The sequence below is a fragment of the Impatiens glandulifera genome, chromosome 3, assembly GCF_907164915.1.
Source record: "Impatiens glandulifera chromosome 3, dImpGla2.1, whole genome shotgun sequence".
In the NCBI taxonomy this organism is placed as follows: Eukaryota; Viridiplantae; Streptophyta; class Magnoliopsida; order Ericales; family Balsaminaceae; genus Impatiens; species Impatiens glandulifera.
This window is the reverse complement of record NC_061864.1, coordinates 64,576,397-64,594,853: the sequence shown is the minus strand read 5'-3', so window position 1 is coordinate 64,594,853 and position 18,457 is coordinate 64,576,397.

Below are 18,457 nucleotides of genomic sequence, written 5' to 3'. Positions count from 1 at the left end.
AGATGAGCATGATGGGTAAGCTAACGTTCTTCCTTGGACTTTAAGTTAGGCAACTTAAAAATGGAATATTCATAAATCAAGCTAAGTACACCAAGGAATTACTGAAAAATCGGTATAGAGAACTTCTTAGTTGCCTCAACTCCCATGAACTCATCGAGCAAACTATACAAACATGAAGGCGGTCAAGATGTTGATATCACAGCATATCGAGGGATTATTGGCTCCCTGCTCTATCTGATAGTCAGCCGACTAGACATCATGTTTGTTGTCGGTGTGTGAAGAAGATTTTAGGTTAATCCTAAACAATATCATTACATAACTGTTAAACGTATTTTGAAATATCTTAAGGGAACTCAATGTGTTAGACTGTGGTATCCAAAGGATCCCAGTTTCAACTTAATTAGTTACTCTTATGCCGACTATGCAGGATGTAAGATTGACAGGAAAAGCACCAGTGAAACGTGTCAGTTCCTAGGTGATCGTTTGTTTCTTCGTTCATAAAGAAGTGGGTGTTTATTGTGACTTCAGCAGCAGAAGTAGAGTATCTTATTGTTGGCAGCTGCTGTGCTCAACTACTGTGGATTCAACAACAGCTGAGGGACATTGGCATTAAGGCAACAGTCGTCAATCTTTTGTGATAACACCAGTGCCATAGCGATCACATATAAGACGGTGTTGCACTCAAGGAAAAAACATATCAACATTTGACACCACTTCATCCGAGACCATGTAGCGCAAAAGTACGTTCGGCTGGAAAATATGTGTCAACCGATCAACAAGGGCTGATATCTTCACAAAGTCACTCTCCGAGACTAAGTTTTATTACTTTAGAAATATTTTAGGTCTTTTAGATTTAAATTAATTAATCATGCAAAAACATAGGGGGAATCTGATGGTCATCTGATAAGCCAGACATGTTGAAACAGTTGTCTTTAACTCAGCTGAAAGAAGAGTCGGCTGATGACATTATACATCAGAAGGGACAGTGGATTTTCGCGGCCCTATCTAGGACTCCCTTGCTCCCCTGCAACAAAGCATTGTCATTCTCTTTGGAGAAATGGAATCTCTCAATGAGCGGATGTCAGCTGCCTCGATAGCATCAGCCCATGACGAACTTCTTGACCTGGTCACGAAGGGTAATCTAGAGACTGTAATAATTAAGGAATCATTGAGCAGACTCAGATGCGTATTAAGCTCCCTCAGAACTCACAACAAGGAGCTCTCCGTAAAGATTAATACAATCAGAATGCAGATTGTTGAAGTCACGGACTTCCTTAAACGATCAAGGGATGCTGATGTTAAAAAGGGGGGAAGTAGTAAAGGGAAAGCAGTGAGGGGGAAACTAGGAAGGGGAAGGTAGAAAGGCAAAGAATCTAGTTGGAGCGGGCTCAAGAAAGCTACAAGGGGAGAAGATAGACAATGAATATTTTACTTATTTATATTTATCATTTTCTATATCTATATATTTATCTATAGTTCCTTGCGCATCATCACTTAGTTTTAACATCATCAAAAAGGGGGAAATTATTAAATTAAGTTAAAGGGGAAATTATTAAATTAAGTTGAATTATGAAAAACGTTTTAATTGATTAAAATGAACTTAGGATAATTAAAATGAACACGCATGGTTTTGATGATTGAATAAAACCAAGTTCAGGAATGTGTTAATGCGCAGGTAAAATCAAAGACATTTGCTCTAGGCAACTGATCGTAAGTAGCTCTCCATCAGTCGAGTTGCTCAAACAGTAGAATTGCCATCAGTTGAAGACTTGATAACAGTAGAGCTTCCATCAGCTGAAGACTCGCTAACAGCAGAGTTGTCATCAGCTGAAGACTCGCTAACAGCAGAGTTGCCATCAGCAAACTTGCTATTAGCTGAGCTTCTCAAATAGTAGAGTTCGTTGGCAGTAGAGTTTCTCAAACAGAGTTCGTTGGTAGCAGAGTTGATCAAACAGCAGAGTTTGCTAGCAGTTGAGCTAATCAACAGTTGAGTTTGCTATCAGTAGAGTACCTCATCAGCAGAGTTGATCATCATTAGAGCTCGCTATCAGCTAAGTTCCACATCAACCGAATACTTATCAGCTAAGTCAAGTAGTTGAGCGCTCATTAATTGCAATACGACAAAATGTACAACCAACTCTCTACTCTGACATGCAAAATGATAAACGAATATTCCATTCCCATACGCACTAAAACCTCATACACTAGGCATACGATAAACGTACAATTGCCACGTATCGACAAAATGGATTCGACCGTTGCCATGCCTCAAGTATAAAAAGGCATCAGAGAACAATGGTGAAGGGCGCTGGTTCTTTGCAAGTCACTATGTTACGCATACACGAGATGATATACGTTAAGAGACGTTAACATACACGACGGTCACACAAGATAGTGGACTCGATAATCTTTTGCATCATTCGATAATTATTTTACGTGTATAAGTTGAACAGATAGTCATTTGTTCAATAAGATAGTGTGAGAGCTAGAAGTTCAGACAGGAAAGTGTTAAGACTTGTGATCTAAGTGGGTTTGTATAGCGTCTATATAAATCAAAGTCTTCTAGTGGAATCCTTTTAGAAACAGAAGAAGGGGTGACGTAGGAGTCTTTATCTCCGAACATCCATAAAATCTTGTGTTGTCTTTTCATTGCTTAATTCATTCTTATATATGTCGCTTCAAATCCTGCAAGAATTTTTCGCACTTGAAACTGTTCAAGAGTTTGCTACGATTTGTCCACGAATAGAAACAGATTTTCAATCCTTAACAAGATTAAAATCGCATTTAAGTGGAAAATAAAACAACAATATTCAACCCATTTCTACTGTTTTCTTCGATTCTAACCAAGTGAAAATCAAACTCGTGACTTTTAATATTTTAAAAATTACTTTTATTATTTAATAGTTTTAAATAGTATGGTGAAATATTACAAATTATAATAATGTTTATCACAAATTAGATATTACAATACAATATCATAATGAACAAAAATATGATATCAACTCAAAAGTTTAAGAAGTTTAGGGTAACTTTGTATCTATATTTCTTTGCGAGCACGTTCACAAACTGTCCTAATTTGTCATTAGTATTTGCAAACCTTTCTAATTCGTCATTAGTAATTTGCAAACTATTCTAATTCGTCATTAATAATTCACAAACTCCAGAGTTTGAATATCTCTGTTTAAAATTAAGTCTTTATTGTCTTCTCTATTTCATTTGTCCAACTTTCTCACAATTTAATCTAGGTTTTATCATCTAAATCTCGACCGTAGCCCATAGGCACTTAATGATAGCATTTTCGTCGTGAGAAAATCATTTGATGTTACTCTGCCCATTGCGGTCACAAATCTTATAGAAAACTCATGAATTTGATTGAATTAAATTATAAGGTTTGAGATAATAAATAATAGAGAAACAAACTGAAAAATAATAATTGAAAAGTGAAGACTCTACCGGTCAATGCTTATCACCTCTTTTTATTAATGACAATTATTTTATTAATTGGTATATAAACAAAATAATAATCCCTAAATTAACTTTTATCTCTCTATTTATCAATCTAAGTTTTTTCCTGAATCACGAACTCCTTCTGTAGAAACTCTATTTGGATGATTTTCTTAAAATTATTTGACGACTCTAATTTCAAATAAATAATTTGAAATTAATTATGTTTAATTAAATTCAAACGAATTTTATTAAACACCCTATATTATCAAAATTTGAATAAAAATTAATTATTTTTAACTAATTAATTTTAAAATCTTCAGATATTATCAAACATTTTTAATAATATTTTATTTAAAAGAAATGTCTGGCATGTAAAGCATTGTTGAAACTATTGATTGTCAAGTCACGTTGGGTCCTCCCTCTCTCCCCCATATTGTCACGGGTTCACTCGGAGACACGTCGACGGATTATTACACCGTTAAAACATTATTTTTTTTAGGAAAAAAGTTCATCTAGACGTATGTACTGTGAGCTAGACGTATTTACTAATAAAATGTCATTTAAACATATGTACTATCTCATTTAGCCTCTTTTAATAACCATAGTTAACTTTTATTTTTAAATTTATATATTTATTAATTAAATATTAATATATTTTCTCTCTCATTCTTTTTCATTAGTTAAACTAGATAATTTATTTTACTTAAATTTTTTATTATTTTAATATTAATTTTTCTTTTATATTTCATTTTTTTTATTAGTTTTTATTTTTCATATTTCTTAAATTCTCAATTTTTTTTAAAAATTAAAAATTTTATTTAAAAATTTTATGTTTTACTGTAATATTTTTTTGAAGGTTTTTTTTATTTAATTTAATATAATAAAAATGAAAAATGTTATTTTCTTATTTAGTTTAATATAAATAAAAATGAAATTAATAATTTTTTATTTAATTTTTATTCACGATTTATATTAGTAGTAAAGAAATTGTTTTGTCTAATATTTGATTATTACTCTTTTGGTGTTTGATGAATGAGTTTTTATTATTATTCAATTCTTAATTATTAATTAATTTATTTTTGTGTTGGAGAATTTTTATTGTTGAAAAAATTTTCATTGTTATATTCAATTATTGGAATCAATATAAAAAATATATAAAAAAAAGAAAAAATATAGAGTTAAAATAATTAATGATTAATGCTCATATATATATATATATATATATATATATATATATATATATATATATATATATATATATATATATATATATATATATATATATATATATATATATATATATATATATTTAAATTAAAATAATCAATCATAAATACTTATATAGAAATAATAAAAAATTATAAAAAAGATAAAAATAAAGGATTTATTTATTAATAATAAATAAAAAGGAAAGAGAGAGAAAATATATTAATATTTAATTAATAAATTTATAAATTTAAAAATAAAAGTTAACCATAGTACTAAAAGAGACTAAATGAGCTAATTTTTGATAGTACGTATGTTTAAGTACGTTTAAATGACATTTTATTAGTACATACGTCTAATAATACATACGATCTAATAACTAGTGGTAAGTTTGAACAACTTGGAATCCACATTCAATCGTAGCTATAAGAGTGAGTTCTGATTTAATCACTTAATTTGACCTCCCATAATATATTAATATATATATATATATTAATTTTAAAAATTAGCACGATCTCCCGCTACATTTTAAATTTAAGGAAAAACAAATCTCAAGTAGTGTGCATCTTGGGGAGGGTGTTCACACGTTGGGAAAATTGCATACCATGCAATTAGCTAATATAATTATCTACATTATTGGGACCAACAAATTTAGGGAGGAGAATGTTGATAAAATAAATGGTGGACAATGATGAAAACAAAAAAAAAATAGTATTATTTGACAAACACCACAAAGATTTAATTGAAAGAATGAAAAAAATTGAAAATTTCAAAGCAGAGATTTTTTTTTAAAGCTATGGATTCATTTTCGCAGGTTAAATAAATACACTTAATCAATTAATTATTCGAGAGAAATTTATTGTCTGATTGTTAAAGGTACTTTATTAGTATTTTTATATTCCATGTTGATTGGGCTAATTTTTTTCTATGAGTAATTTTATATTTTAAATTTAGGTCTTAACAAAAAATAAATTGAAAATTTTCAATAATTTTTATTTTACAAAAGATTATACTAATGAATATATAATAGTTCTTGTGACTTCAAAATTGGTGTATTATTTTAAAATATATATATATCACTGGTAAAAAATCGACTTTTACCGAAGGTTTTCTAAATCTTTCGGAATTGATCCCGAAAGGAATAAATCTTTCGGTATTAAACATAGATTCCGAGAGTCGTGTAAAACCTTCGAGTTTATAAATTATTACCGAAAGTTATACACATAACTTTCGGTATTTTCCTTCCTAAAAAATCAAAATAATTCTAAGTGTTGGAAATTGGGTAATTGCGAAGGTTATTCAAAAAACTTTTGGTTTTACCTTTTTAATTACGAAGGTTTCCCAATAAACCTTCGGTTTTGAATCATCCCAAAAAAATGAAAAATAATTCTAATTTTGGGAATGATTAATTGCGAAGGTTATTCAAAAAAATTTCGGTTTTACCTTTTCTGAATTTTTTAATTACGAAGGTTTCTCAATAAACCTTCGATTTTGACTCATCCCAAAAAAAATGAAAAATTATTCTAATTTTGGGAATGATTAATTGCGAAGTTTATTCAAAAAACTTTCGATTTTACCTTTTTTGAAATTCTTAATTGCGAAGGTTTTCCAATAAACCTTCGGTTTTGACTCATCCCAAAATAATTAAAAATAATTCTAAGTTTGGTGATGGTTATTTCCGAATGTTTTTCAATAAACCTTCGGTTTTGACTAATATCAAAACCGAAAGTAATATGAAAACCTTCGGTAACTACCTTTATAAATACAAACACTAACCCTTCTCTTTTTCATTCGCATCTCTCCTTTCTCTCTCTTCCGCCCGCGCCGCAGCCGCCTCCGCCGCTTCCCTTCTTCTTCTTCTCGCATTCGTCGCCGATCTAGGTTAGAATTATTTTGTTTTGTTATTTATTAGATTTAGATTTTTTATCGGTTAGTTTTATATTATCTAGATTTAGGCTAGTTTATATTATTTTTTTGGTAGTTTGATTTAGATTTGTTATTGTTTAGATTAGATTTAGGTTAGTTTATATTATATTTTGTTTGTTAAATATATATATATGATTTTGTTAGATTTTGTTAAATGTATGATATATTTTGGATTTAGGTTATTGTGTTTGATTTAAGTTATATTAGATTGATTTGGTTTAATTAATATGAAATGCATTCAGGATGAGTGATTCATAGAAAAATCTTCGACGTACACTAGAGAAACTGTCTTGGCAATCCCATAATTTGATAGCAGCATTAAAAGCTGCAAAATAGGCGAGACAAATATCGTTGGAATTGGAGCAAATTCGATTGAGGGACACAGAAAGAGTTCAATTGGTTACTGAACTGAAAGCGGAGAGTGCTCAAATGAAGCAAAAACTGGAGAATCTCGAACAACAAGTTGATTATTTTAAGAAGCATAATCAACCACCCCCTCCTCCCCTCATCTACTAATTAGTAGATTTTAGTGTTTAATTTATTGTGTGTAATCTTTTTCGTTCGACTGATGTCATATTTCGTGTATTTTGAATTATGAATTATTATTATCTTTTGCTTTATTAATGTGGATTATGAATTTTTTTCCTTTAATTATTGGTTTTGCCTTTATTTGAGAGAATTATAGAACATGTTTGATTTATACTTTTGTCAAAAATTGGAAAAGAAATAGGGTAATTGCGAAAGTTTATTGAAAAACTCTCTCTTTTGACCTAGGGTATTTGCGAAAGTTTATTTGAAAACTTTCGTTTTTAACCCTTCCCCAAAAAAACTAGAAATTTTTCTAAGTGTTGGGAGGGGTATTTGCGAAAGTTTTCAAATAAACTTTCGCTTTTGACCCTTCCCAAAAAAATAGAAATTTTTCTAAGTGTTGGGAAAGGTATTTGCAAAAGTTTATTTGAAACTTTCGTTTTTGACCCTTCCCCAAAAAAAATGGAAATTTTTCTAAGTGTTGGGAAGGGGTATTTGCGAAAGTTTTCAAATAAACTTTCGCTTTTAACCCTTCCCAAAAAAACTGGAAAATTTTCTAAGTGTTGGGAAGGGGTATTTGCGAAAGTTTTCAAATAAACTTTCGCTTTTGACCCTTCCCCAAAAAATTGGAAATTTTTTTAAGTGTTGGGAAGGGGTATTTGTGAAAGTTTATTTGAAAACTTTCGCTTTTGACCCTTCCCAAAAAAACTGGAAAATTTTCTAAATGTTGGGAAGGGGTATTTGCGAAAGGTTCCAAATAAATTTTCGTTTTTGACCCTTTGCCAAAAAAACTGGAAATTTTTCTAAGTGTTGGAAAGGGGTATTTGCGAAAGTTTTCAAATAAACTTTCGTTTTTCACCCCTCCCCAATAAAAATGGAAATTTTTCTAAGTGTTGGGAAGGGTTTTTGGGAAAGTTTTATTAAAAAATTTCGCTTTTGACTCTTCCCAAAAAAAATTGGAAATTTTTCTAAGTGCTTGGGAAGGGGTATTTGCGAAAGTTTTATTGAAAACATTCGCGTTTGACCATTTCCCAAAAAAAAATGGAAATTTTTCTAAGTGTTTGGGATGGGTATTTGCGAAAGTTTTATTGAAAACTTTCACTTTTAACCCTTCCCCAAAAAAATTGGAAATTTTTCTAAGTGTTTGGGGAGGGGTATTTGCGAAAGTTTTATTGAAAACTTTCGCTTTTGACTCTTTCCCTAAAAAACTGGAAATTTTTCTAAGTGTTGGGAAGGGGTATTTGCGAAAGTTTATTTGAAAACTTTCACTTTTGACCCTTCCCCAAAAAACATACTGTTTAAGGTCAGGACCGATAGTTTTATCTATAATTTTCGGAAATAGCTATCAAAACCGAAAGTTATATCATTTACTTTTGGTTTTACCCCATCATAATTTGTTAAATTAATTGGTTTTCCACTACTAATCTAGACTCCTAACTAATCTAATCAAGTGTGTATTGTTTTTAAAAAATTAAGATTGTGTTTAATATTATTTATGATTTTGTTTGATTATATAAAGAAGTGTATATGTATGTTTGTGTTTGATTATCATATGAATGTGTATATAGTTTGATCATATAGATTGTGTAATGTTTTAAGGATATCAAATGTGTTAAATTAATGTTGTTCAAAGTCATTAGAAGATGAAAAACCAATTAATTTAACAATTTTTGAAGTGGTAATTCCGAAAGTTAATGATATAACTTTTGGAATTAATCATCAAACCCGAAAGTTATATCATTAACTTTCAGAATTACCACTTCACAAATTATTAAATTAATTAGTTTTTTACTTTCCAATCTAAACTCCTAACTAATCTAATCAAGTGTGTGTTGTATTTTAAAAAATAAGATTGTGTTTAATGTTAAAATGTTTATGATTGTGTCTGATTATATAGAGAAGTGTAAATGAATGTTTATGATTGATTATCCTATGAATTTGTGTAATGTTTGATCATATGGATTGTGTAATATTTTAAGGATATCAAATGTGTTAAATTAATGTTGTTCAAGGTTATTAGAAAGTGAAAAACCAATTAATTCAACAATTTGTCAAGTGGTAAAACCAAAAGTTAATGATATAACTTTCGAAATTAATAATAAAAACTGAAAGTTATATTATTAACTTTTGGTTTTATCTAATTAAATTCGAGAAATTTAATTGATCAAAATCGAGATTTATATGATTAACTTTCGGAATTTATCAATTGATCAAAACCGAAAGTTAATCATATAACTTTCGGTAAAGACCAAATAAATAAATATAAACGCGCCTTCTTCTCTTCTTCTTTCCCGATTTCATTTCCCTCTTCTTTTCTCTCTCCGCCGCCTCCCTCTTCTTCTCTCTCTCCGCCGCCTCCCTCCCCCCCCCCCTCGACGACGACGCACAACTCGACGACGACGGCCACCGGACGCCTCCGCCGTTTGAAGATCAATCTGCCTGCTGCCTGAAGACGACGCCGATTGAAGATCCGCCTGCTGTCACGCCTGCAATCGTCGCTCCTCCACCTACAGTCGCCAGGTTAGTTTATTGTTTGATTTTTTTTGTTAGATTAGGTATAATTTATTGTTAGATTTTTTTGGTTAGATTAGGTATAACTTATTTTTTATTTAGGTTATATTATGTTAGATTGAGGTTTGATTGAGGTTTGATTTAGGTTAGATTTGGTTTGATTGAGGGTTTTGATTAGATTTAGGTAAGATTTGATTTTGAATATGTTTGAATTGTTGGATAAATTTTATGAATATGTATGAATTGTTGGTTAGATTAGGTTTGATTATGTTTAATTTATGTTTGATTTGGTTTGATTTTTTGGTTAGATTTGATTTTGAATATGTTTGAATTGTTGGTTAGATTTGATGAATGTGCTGGATGAGGTTGGATATTCCATAAATGATTTGGTATATAGGTTGATTTTTGGTTAGATAATATTAGATTAGGTTTATTATTGTTTTGATTAGGTATATGTTTAGGTTGATTTTTGGTGTGATTGATGATTGATTATGTTTGATTAATGTTAAAAAGTAGTTTATATTGAGTTTGATTTAGATTAGGTTTTATTATTGTTTGTTTAGGTGGAATTTTGGTTGGATAATGTTAGATTAGGTTGAATTTTGCTTGGATAATGTTAGATTATGTTGAATTTTGGTTGGATAATGATAGATTAGGTAGAGATTATGTTAGAATTATGTAAGCCTAATTAATTTAGACAAAGTTAAGTAAATAATAATGCGGGTTGTTTTCCATTTATTATAAAGATGGAAGTACCCGATAAAAGTTGGATGACCTTACGTTGAGATCATCCAAATTACGAGGAAGGTGTTGACAAATTCCTCGAGTTGGCTGTTAGGAGTACATCCCGACAAACAGTGAAATGTCCTTGCATGAAATGCTTGAACACGTCGTTTATGGAAATAGACGATGTGAAGACTCACATTATCATTTATGGAATAAATGTTCATTATGATTATTGGTGTTGTCATGGAGAAAAGAGACGTACTACTCACGTGATTAATGATGATGTCGATGACGATGCCGATGACTTGGATGATGATGATGATGATCAGTCGGAGGATGCCGTGTCGGAATTCAACGATCCGAGAACGGAGATGAATAATACAGTTAATGAAGAGGTTAATGAAAAACGTTATATGAGCGATTTTATAAACGATATGTTCTCCAACGTTAATGATGTCCCGAACAACTATGAACCAGTCGAAGATGCGCAGAGATTTTATAAATTGCTTAATTATTCCAAACGACCATTGTATGAAGGTGCTCGAATAACGAAATCATCAGAACTACTTAAACTACTTCACATAAAGAATGTCTTTCAATGGACAAATTCTTCGTTCGATATGTTGCTGCGTCTGCTTAAAGACTACATATTACTGATTGACGCTCAATTTCCAAACTCATACTACGAAAATAAAAAAATTCATTAGTGATATCGAGCTTAATTATGAGAAGATAGACGCATGTAAGAACAACTGTATGCTATTTTGGAAGAACGACAAAAATGTAGATTCTTGTAGAGTTTGCGGTCTTTCAAGATGGAAAGTCGACCAAACAAGTGGGGTAGTTTGAAAGAAGCAAAATAGGAAATTCATTCCAACTAAAGTGTTGAGATATTTCCCTCTAATACCAAGACTACAAAGACTATACATGTCCTCAAAAACGACTCCAATGATGAGATGGCATAAGGAAGGAAGAGTTGATAGTGATGCGTTGAGACATCCTGCTGATTCTTAACTTGGAAAACGTTTGATGAAAATTATAAAGATTTCACGTCGGAATCTTGAAACGTAAGACTGGGTTTATCAAACGATGGGTTTCAACTATTTGCAAATGAGAAAAAGTCATACAGTGTTTGGCCAGTTATTCTCGTTCCTTATAATGTGTCACCCACTACGTGCATGGATTCTAGCAATTTCATTCTATCTATGTTAATTCCGGGTCCAAAGAGTCCGGAAGATGCAATTGACACATTTCTCTAGTCATTTATCGACGAGTTGACTAAACTGTGGCAAACTGGTGTGAGAACGTTTAATGCACACACCTCGCAATACTTTAACATGTGAGCGGCGTTGATGTGGACGATTAACGACTTTCCAGCGTACGCGAATATATCAGGTTGGAGTACGAAAGGAAAATTCGCTTGTCCCTATTGTAACAACGACACTGTATCTATTCGATTGGTTCATAGTTCCAAACAATGTTACATGGGTCATAGACGCTTCCTTCCACCAAAGCACAAATACAGAATGGATAAAGAGTCATTTGATGGTCGAACAGATTACAAAGAGCCCTCTCAATTGTTAACGGGGCAAGAAAGTTACGAGCAAGCACGAGACCTAGAAGACATAATTCTTACTACGGATTTGAGCATGAAAACCAAGATATATCATGAAACGTGGGGAGACAATTGGAACAAACTTAACATTTTCTTCTGTTTACCTTATTGGAAATCACTATTATTGAGACATAATTTGGATGTGATGCATATTGAGAAAAATATTTGTGATAGCGTGTTGGGAACAATAATAAATGTGAAAGAGAAGACTAAGGATGGTCCTAAAGCCCGTAAAGACTTACAACTCTTAGGCATAAAATCATGGTTACATCCTATAAATTATGAAGGAGTGGTTCATTATCCAAAAGCGTCTTTCACTTTGACATCCGATAATAAAAAAACGTCTTTGTAAATTCTTGAAAGATCTCAAGTTTCTTGATGGTTTTTGCTCAAATATCAGCGGTTGTGTAAATTTGGATGAGAAAAAGATTTCGGAATTAAAGAGTCATGATTGTCACATTTTATTGGAATATCTTATTCCTTTAGTAATCCGTGGATTACTTCCAAATAATGTGTATGATGCATTAGTAAATTTGTCTTGGTTCTTTTGGTTGTTGTGTTTCAAAGAGTTGATTCAAGCGGACCTCGAACAATTGTACATGGATATTATATTGAAACTTTGCAAATTTGAAATGATTTTTCCACTGTCAATCTTCGACATCATGATGCATCTCCCGGTTCACTTGTTATTTGAGGTTTTGCTTGGGGGGCTTGTCCAGTATCGATGGATGTATCCGTTTGAACATTACATGGGTACAATGAAAAGATATTTACGGAATAATAACCACCCCGAACCCTCTATAAGCGAGAGCTATCTTGTAAATGAGAGTATTAGTTTATGTGTCAGGTATATGGAGGAAGAAGACCAAGAAAATGCACAAATTGAAATCTCGGGCATTTCAATATTTTCATCGTTGGAAGACCTATCTAACGGAAAAGTATACAACTTGGATTATGTGATCGAGTGACAGCTCATTCATATATTTTGAAAAATTGCCCCGAAGCAGAACTTTTTTCATGTAAGATTATATGTTGTTGTTATGGTACGTCTTAAGGGTGTTTATCGGTTCGGTTTTCAGGTTATTCGAGTTACTTGGTTTGGTTTATTCGAATTTTTATTTTTTTAGCCAATTCGAAAACCGAACCGAATTGGAATAAATTTTAATTAAACTGAACTGAATTCGAATTTGATATTCGGTTCGAATTTCGAATAATTCAAATTCAAATTCAAACCGAATTCAGTTTTTCCTTAATTTTTGGAACAAGCATAACTCAAAATAAATTAAACCAGTCAGGAATTGAACCCGAGTCTATACCGCAGTAAGGTACTATTCTACCACTAGACCACTGATGCTTTTGTTTCCCATTTCTTTTATTATAATTGGATTATTTTGAACTTTTTCTTAAGCTAAGTTTGGAAAAATAAATTCGGTTTTCCGTTTGGTTTTCGAGTTGAAACTCAAACTCGAAAACCAATTTGAAACCCGTATTTGAATTCGAATTGGTTTGAAATTCGATTCGAAAACCGAAAATAAAATTCGAATTCGGTTTCTTCGAATTCAGTAAATTTGAATTCGGTCGGATATTCGGTTTAGACCAAATATTGAAAACCCCTAGTACGTCTTATTAATTAGCATTAAAAAGTATGTTATTTAATATTCGATTTATTTGCAGAGATTGTATGCAGTATTGCAATAACAATGAGTCCCGAGAAACATTTGCCACCTATTTCAAACATAGAGTGAGTAATTATAAACCATATTTAATAACTTTATATTTATTTTAAAGACTAAATTTTGGGAATGTATATATATAGGTCGCTCAATTAGCAGAAAATGACGACATATCAAGAGACATCAAGGTCTTAGGAGAGGGTTCAAGTATGTACTCGTCTATGTATGTTGTTTGGTGTAAAGTAAACGAATACAAATTATGTACAAAAAAAAACACGACGAATGTTTAACCACTCAAAATAGTGGGGTGGTTGTTGCAGAGTACAACGGGTCTGAAATTATGTCATACTACGGAGTTTTAACGAATATAATCAAAGTACAATACTTTTCTCACAAACGAGTTGTCTTATTCAAGTGTAAGTGGTTTGATACACACTCGGGGAAACTAAGAGTGAAAGTGGATAAATGTGGCTTCGTAAGTATAAATGTAAACCGAATTTTAAAAACTCAAAGTCAGGACCCGTATATATTGGCGAGTCGAGCAAAACAAGTATTCTACTCCCCTGATATGTCAGCTCGACTCGGTTGGAAGATTGTGCCAAAAATAAAACTGTGGTTTACAAATATATAGTTCAGATTAATTAATTAGGTAGATTTATGTTTTTTACTTTATATTCATTCTTATTACTACTTTATTTCGACTATTCGCTCATTTTATTAATGGTGCATTAAGAATGTCTGAAGGTCGTAAAGAAACTTGGAAGAGTATGAGGAAAACACCCATCAAATTATCTAAGCACTACCAAAACCTACTTGCACAATTAGAAAACTTAAGGCTCCGAGAAGAGTCTTCTAGAGATCAAGCACCTATTGTTGTGAACCCGATATCTACTACTCCCCAAGCAGACGAGGAGATTGATGCTGCTGAGACTAAAGAGTTTGTTGAGAGTACATTTGTTGATATGGGGGATGACGATGAGGCTGGCGACGAGGCTCACGAGGAGGCTCACGAGGAGGCTCACGAGGAGGCTCACGAGGAGGCTCACGAGGAGGCTCACGAGGAGGATGACGAGGAGGATCATTCCACTCCCGACCCATCATCGACAGTAACTTGTTTACACTTAGTTGTTGTTTGAATTGATTTACATATTTAATTATGAATTTGATAATTTTGAAGAATCTTCTGCCCACAAGAGACGGGGGAAGAACAAGAATATCGCGTTATCTAAGAGGCCAGCGGGGACAAAGATTGCTCTGAATTTTAGAGCAGTAGATGGGAGGCCCGGCGGTGTTGGCGACGGAAGAACAATGTGGTCTAGACATTTGGAGTCAGTTGTGTGAGACCCCTCAGCCGTCTCACACTGTCTTCTGAAGTGGAAGGCATTAAGTGCTGACCAGTTGAATTCAATTTGGACTACTATGACGGTAATAATCATTACTTAATTAATATACATTAATCATTCAATATTTTTTTATAACATTTGAATTTTTTAATTTTCAGGATCCGTTCGAGTCTACTAATGGTTCTATTGATCAATAACGAAGGACCGAATTGGCACACGCCAAACAGATATGGGATAGATGGCACTCGGATTTGAACAGGGATTATATCTGCATCCATCAAGGAGATGAGGCGGCGGTACTGGCCAATCCTCCAGCAGACTACGATCGAGATGATTGGGAGTTTGTGTGTCGCAACCATTACTTCACGGAAAAATTTAAGGTGCGGTTTTAAAAATTATAAAATCTGATATTAATTATTTTAACTTAATTTTTTATTTCAAATACAGCAAAACAGTCGAACCAATGTTGTCAACAGAAATAAGCTCAAATTCCCACATAATACTGGAAGTAGACCGTTTGTTCAAGTGGAGGAAGAATTGGTATGTACATTATTTCTAATAACTTAATTATAAAGATTGTTATTCATTTTATAAATCATTTATTTCAACAGACACTTGAAATGGGACGGGCTCCCTCTGTCGTTGAAGTATTCAAGAGGACCCGTACCCCAAAACTGACAAAAGAAAACCCAACCCCTGTCCCAGACGAACGAGTGAAAGAGAAAATTGTAATTTAATTAAATATAACTAGTTTTTTATTATATAAATGATAATTTATTTCAAATGTGCAGGTTGAGATGGAGGAAGTTCTTAGTAACGAACTGGAAATATCTGACTTTGAATTGACAGAGAGGGTGTTCGGACAACAAAAGCATGGGGGAGTGTTCGGTATGGGATCAGGCGTCCGGCCCACACACTTTCGTGAGGATCATCGAAGTGGCAACAGTTCACAACGATCCATTGATCGATTGTTTGAAGAGAATAAAAGAATGGCGCTGAAACTGGAGGAATTGGAGAAGAGGGATGAAGAAAGAACTCGAACAATTAATGAAATACAAGCGGAAAAGCTAGAAATTGTGACAAGAATGGAGAGGGAGAAGTTAGAAATGACCGGAAGAATAAAGAGGGAAAGGTTACAAATGAATGCAAGAATGGAGAGCTTCGAAATGTTTATGAGGCAACATCAACAACCACCCCTCCTCCCCCCACCAGCTAATTCTAGTACGTTTTGATTGGTTGTTTCAATTGAAAACAGGTTTATGAATTGATTGAGTACGTTTTCATTTGAATTTAAAACAGATTGTTTGGATAATGGTTGAGAATTTTGTAATGATAATGATCATTTCATTTATGTGTCATTTGTTTTATTATTGATATATTGGTTTGGCTGAACAGGTTTTGGTTGCGCACAAAACAATCGGCCTATTTTGTACATTTTGTAGGAAAAAACCTGTAAAATGGAAATCTTTCGGTTTTACTTCATAGGAAAAACCGAGAGTTATATGGAAAGCTTTCGGGTTTTCCTTTGAAGAAAAATCGAAAGTTCTTCATAAAACTCTCGTTTTGTATCAAATGAAAAAAAAAACGAAAGTTAATTGGAAAACTTTCGGTTTTTCCATTTGAAGAAAAACCGAAAGTTCTTCATAAACCTCTCGGTTTTGTATCAAATGGAAAAAACGAAATTTAATTGTAAAACTTTCGGTTTTTCCCTTTGAAGGAAAACCGAAATTTAATTGTAAAATTTTCGGTTTTTCCCTTTGGAGAAAAACCGAAAGTGTATTAGAAAACTTTCGGTTTTTCTTCAAAGGGAAAAACCGAAAGTTTTACAATTAACTTTCGGTTTTTCTCTCGGGTGTCTAAGACGAAAACTCTACGATATCTCTCGGTAATGCCTAATTATAATTACCGAAAGAGTCAATACCGAGGAATGACGAGAGTCACCTAAGCTTTCAGTATTAGGTCAATACCGAAAGATATAATATCATTACCGAAAGTTTTTACTCTCGGTTTAGACCCTTTTTTCACCAGTATATATAGACTAAACCACGAATCTTCTTAATAATAAACATTTGACAAATATATTCCGAAATTCAGGTTTTCCTGTCCTTTCCTAGTCATGTTTAAAATAATATCATCAACGGTGATAGCATAATGTCATGCCTGATATTATAGATTATCCGCCACGACATTATGTATCGTCGTCGCTGATAATCAATAATACCAACGACGGTACCGACAAATAAAATTCATATTTTTTGGATGACATTCTTGAAAATTCGGCAAGACTATATCGAGTAATGAAGACTATGAATAAAAGGCTAGGACTAATGTGGACAAGTTCTAAATAACCTAAGGACAGTATTGGCAGAGTAAATCTAAAGATAAGGTACTAAGTTATTGGTTGTTATTAGGTGCAGAAGAGGAAACATGACTTATGATTAAACGAAGGCCTCGTTTGCATTGTGTTTTAATTTTGTTAATTGTTTTATTTTAAGAAGTTTCATTAATTTATTTTTTAAAATAGAAGATGATTTAAAATATTTCTGTTAGTAAAAATGAAAATATCTTTATGTTAGGGCCTATTTAGTTTATTTTTTTATTTTCCCAATATTATTGTGTGCATAACTTGTGTTTTAAGACTTAAAAAAATATGAGAATTGTTTTTAGATGATTCCTTAAATAAGATATGATCATTTATGGGATGATATTGAATGTTTGAATTTGTAGACATCCTATTTTAACACCCCAAATATATTAAAATAAATGAACATGGTCTAATATGATGATCATATTTAAAATTAGACCGGAAAATCTAAAATAAATAATTAATTCGTGAAACGGCTTTATATTATTAGGTTAATTAAAACGTAAATATTTTGCACAGTAATAAATTAATTTGAGAATTAATTTGTTTAGGGTTTAATCTAACTCAATACAATTATTATCTATCAAATTTGTATTTGTATGTAATAATCTTTTTAAAATAATATTAGTCATGTATTATGTATTAGTTAGGGTTGGGTTTTGCATTATCAAAACCACGAATCTTCTTAATAATAAACAATTGACAAATTTATTCCTAAATTCAGGTTTTCTTGTCCTTTCCTAGTCATTTTTAAAATAATTTCATCAACGGTGATAGCATAATGCCATTGCTGATATTATAGATTATCCGCCACGACATTATGTATCGTTGTCGCTGATAATCAGTAATACCAACGACGGTACCGACAAATAAAATTCATATTTTTTGGATGACATTCTTGAAAATTTGGCAAGACTCTATCGAGGGATGAAAACTATGAATAACAGGCTAGGACTAATGTGGACAAGTTCTAAATCACCTAAGGACAGTTTATATTGGCAGAGTAAATCTAAAGATAAGGTACTATGTTATTGGTTGTTATTAGGTGAAGAAGAGGAAACATGACTTATGATTAAACTAAGGCATCGTTTGCATTGTGTTTTAATTTTGTTAATTG